Genomic DNA, 4515 nt, shown 5'->3' on the forward strand with positions numbered 1-4515 from the left:
GGTGTTTGCAGGGAGGTGCGGAACCTAATGGCCACACACCTAGACCACCAGGAGGGACACCCAAAAGGGCTACCGCATCCTGACAAATCCTGTGGACACACAACACGCAAAAAGTGACACAGTGAGACAAAAAGGAAATAAATAAGTGAATGTGTGCAGATATACTGCCCAGACACCCAGCCGGATCTATAAAAATTTCTCTGATCCTAGCCAGAAAGCCGGGAATCAAGAGGTGCGTGCCCCTGCTTTCACTCAGTGAGCCAGTACACCCAGTGAGTTTTGGCACCTCGGGTTAACCGCTCCCCGAGGCACAAATGTACCTCGGCTCCAGACCCTCTCAGCCTCATGGCGAGACCCGGAGGAAGCAGATCACATTGGGGCAGCCGTCGAGCTGATTCCTCAGAACCAGCCCCGGAAAGCCCTGGTACACCTGTCCCCTCCATGCAGCACCCATCCCCACCAGCCCCATACCGGCGTTACTGCCCACCGGCATGAAAAACTGATAAGAACAGATACTACACTTGATCTTAGCCAAAAGGCCGAGAATCGATGTGTGACACTGTGTGATGTCAAAGAAGAAGTATCATGGGGATAAGTTTTAGATTGAGGGGGGCCCGACCGCTGGGACCCCCAGTTATCTCCTATACAGCTTTCCTTGGGAGTGGTGCATCACCACACCTGCACAAAAGCAGCAGCTGACACGCCCCCTCCATATATCACTATGGGAGACCAGGAGATAGCCAAGCGTCTCTCTCTTCCTGCAGGGGTCATAACACGCCACTTCCGAAGAGACACAGGGTGCCAGTAGTCGGACCCCCCCGCATGCCCAACTGTCCAGGCACTCTGGGAGTTACAGTTTTGTAACCAGGGTCGGTGCTACCATAAGGCAGCTGCCTCAGGGCTCCAGTAGTGGAGGGTCGAAAAACCTGAATCCCCAGTCACTGGCGGGATAAATCAGAGGTGGTGACCAGCAGCTCGAGGTCCATACAGTACCCAGAAGCACATCTGTACCTGGTGTTGTGGTCTAAATCTGAGCCATTGAGCTTGAATGGCCTGAAAGGTTCCTCAGCCTTATATAGCTGGCTTCATGTTTGGCTTCAGGTGCTTCAAGTTACCCGCTATGGGCATTGCTTTGCCACTCTACATGTGTACATGAAAAATAGTTTACAGTGAACATGCTGTATAAGGTTTAGCGCATCCCCACATCATAGTTTCCCTTTAAAAAATGCATACAATGCAAGATCCAAAGCGGACAGATACCACCATAGTGGTGACCATGGGGAAGATGAGAGTTATGCAGCAGGCTACCTGGGGGTAGCAGTCCCTAAACTGTTATCACCTGATGTATCCAAGTGAACCCCAGTGACCTTTTCTCAATTTAGTTGTTGCTGTAGTGCAAAGTGCGCATTGAAGCTTATTATGCATTTAAGCTTAAGCTTATTCCTTTAAATATTAATTGATATTTGGTCACTGTCCCTTTAAAGATGAATTAATATTTAATCACCATGGAATGTTACAGCTTTTTGTGCAGACAGATTAACATTAAGTCACTGTTCCTTTAAATATGAATTGATATTCAAGCAGATATGTTATATTACATTGGCGCTATGGAATTTTTAAAAAAGCTGCCAAGTTTTATATAAAATGGATCCCTGCCAAACCATTAATGTATAGAGAAACTAATAAAATAGATATATACAACTGTGCTCTAATTGCTAAATGTTAAATGCAGCAGTGTCACTCCCCCATGGGGGAGTGACCACTGCTGAATTTAACATTTAGTAATTAGAGTGCTGTTCTATATCTAGTTTTTATGAATTGATATTTGGTCACTGTCCCTTTAAAGATGAGTTAATATTTGGTCACTGGCCATTTAAAGATAAATTAATATTTGGTCATTGTCCTTTTAAAGATGAATTCATATTCGGTCACTGTTCCTTTAAAGGTTGCTTTTTCAGCAGATTCACTGAATGGAAAAGTCTCTGAGATGCAATTAGCATGTGTAAGTGACTAATGCAGATGTTACACAGTCAAAGTAGCTTGTTTTCTGCTCATGAGAATCAACGCAGGTTGGCACCCTGTGGTTCAGTACGCGTACCTTTAATCACAAGCTCTAGTTGTGGCACAGAAATGATTAGTGTATTGCAGAGGGACCCTTGTTCAGCTTTGTTATTCTCTTCGGTTCAAAACAAAAACTCCTTCTTGGAGCTGAAGATTTGAAGCACTTTGGGGGAGATTTATCAAAACCTGTCTAGAGGGAGAGTTGTGCAGTTGCCCATAGCAACCTATCAGATTGCTTCTTTCATTTTTCCCAGGCCTCTTTAAAAATGAAAGAAGCGATCTGATTGGTTGCTATGGGCAACTGCACCACTCTTCCTCTGCACAGGTTTTGAAAAATCTTCCCCTTTATCCTTACAGCATAGAGTGGAACAGGAACAGAATAGTGATTCCACCTAGAAATAACACTTTGGCCTAGATCTATGTATTTATTGCAAGTTCAGGGCTAGGATATGTGTAAAGGGGTACTCTGCCCCTAGACATCTTATCCCCTATCCAAAGGATAGGGGATAACATGTCTGATCTCGGCTGCGGCACCCAAGATATCTGGTGCACGGAGCGAACTTCGCTCCCTGCCGGATGACTGGCGATGCGGGGCGGAGACTCAAGACACCACGCCCCAGTTATGACGGCCTTTTCCCCTCAATGCAAGTCTATGAGATTCATAGACTTGCATTGAGGGGGGAGTTGCTGTGACATCACAAGCGGGGTGTGGCTGTGATGTCACAAGCCTCCGGCGCTGTACCTGACGCTCTCAATGAATGCCAGGTGCAGCAGGGAGATCGCGGGGTTCCCCAGCGGCAGGACCCCCGCAATCAGACATCTTATCCCCTATCCTTTGGGGCAGAGTACCCCTTTAACTGACTGACTAGTTTGCCCAGCAGAGCTGGGAGACATGTAGCTCTGGCAAGAACCAGACTATGACTGGTTTGGGTCCCGCTCTCTTCTGGGAGAGGAGGCTGGCCTAGGGACTCTTCCCACAGCCATCTAAAGGGGCAAAACCTTAGGCTAGGGAGCATCATGAGACCAATGCATCATTCAACTGCAAACTCTAACCTCAGTGTATGCTATTAATGTGATGCATTGTACAAAAACAGTTTTTCAAGAAAACTCACAGTATTTTTATTTCCAAAGTAAGTTTTTTTTTTGTGTGTGTGTGCAAAACAAGTACAGACCAATCAAAACAGTCACAGATGGGTCATACATAAATGGCACAGCAGTGTCACATATAGACTTTTCAAACAGGTAGTGTGAGACAGTACGTATATATTCATAGGCATATAATGTGTGAACAGTAATACAGTAGGGACGAATGGCTAGAGTCAGCAAGGCGTGTTGGAAACAAAAGTCTCAAGCATGTTATGTGACGTCCAGAGTATGAAGGGAGGGAGAAACAAATGTATGCCTATACGAGATCAAAATACAACACAATAAAAAAGAAAATTATGCACATGAAAAGTACGAAAAGTACATGAGGGTGACTATTAGTAGTCATAGTCACGGTAGGCATCTAGATAACCAATAACGTCATGTAGGCAACTAGGGTGGGAAAAGGAGAAGGAGGAGGAAGTAGGGTAAGAAGTGGGAGGGAAAAGTAGAACGAAGAGAAAGAGAAGAGAGGAGGGAAGAATAGAAAAAGCCAGAGGAGAAGAGGACTAGAAAAATACTCAGAAGGAAGGGTACTTACCACACCAGTCGGTGGGGTTCCGGACTCTCGAGACAGCCAGGCAGCACTAAACAGCTATAATGGGTGAGAATGACTAAGGCAAGAAGGAGATTGAGAAGGGTATTGTGAGGTAGCGCCCGATATGCGGGAGGTGTGTGGAGGTCTGATCATGGTGAGGGGTGGATAAAACTCACAGTATTTATGTAGTTTGCGAAAAGTTCTCTCACAGCCACATGGCAACCTCTTTAGGAACGGTAGCTAGAATAAAGGTACAGGGACAAAACATGAGTGCTCAACTGATCCAATTGACTCCTGTGGTTGTAAATAGGAATCCTATGTGTTGATGGAAAAAACAGTTCTATGTAGCACTAGTTTTCCCATCAGGTATGATGGAAACTGGGATGATGTCTCCAAATGAAACCTCCAGTGCAGATGTTAATGTGTTATAACAATCCAACTAATTTGAAACTTAAAAAGTCAATTTGCCCATTCATATGCTGTTCGTATAAATGATGCACATTGTGATTTGCTTTAAACAAATGTGAAAATTGCGACAATCTTTTTAGCTCAAAATTTTCAAAATTGAAATCTGCAACACTCCCAAAATTTGTCAGAACAGTTTGCTCATCTGTTCCTATTTATCACAGCAGTTGTGCCATCGTCTCCTTGGGGTGAGTTCTGCCAATTTTGGGTTTTTGTAAAAAAGCCAATGCTACATTATTTGAATATAGTTGGCAAGTGACAACAATATAATTTACTAATTATCCTGGAGGACAGAAATATGGAGGAGT

At 44.6% G+C, this 4515-nt stretch overlaps 1 non-coding gene across 1 annotated transcript; it reads right to left on the reverse strand.

The window, feature by feature from the left end:
* Positions 1 to 363: 363 nt before the first annotated feature.
* Positions 364 to 551, reverse strand: LOC130283579 (U2 spliceosomal RNA). The gene has a single exon (XR_008846743.1). It is a non-coding gene; the product is annotated as a U2 spliceosomal RNA (small nuclear RNA).
* Positions 552 to 4515: the final 3964 nt, after the last annotated feature.

The sequence above is a fragment of the Hyla sarda genome, chromosome 7 (genome assembly GCF_029499605.1).
Source record: "Hyla sarda isolate aHylSar1 chromosome 7, aHylSar1.hap1, whole genome shotgun sequence".
Lineage (NCBI taxonomy): Eukaryota > Metazoa > Chordata > Amphibia > Anura > Hylidae > Hyla > Hyla sarda.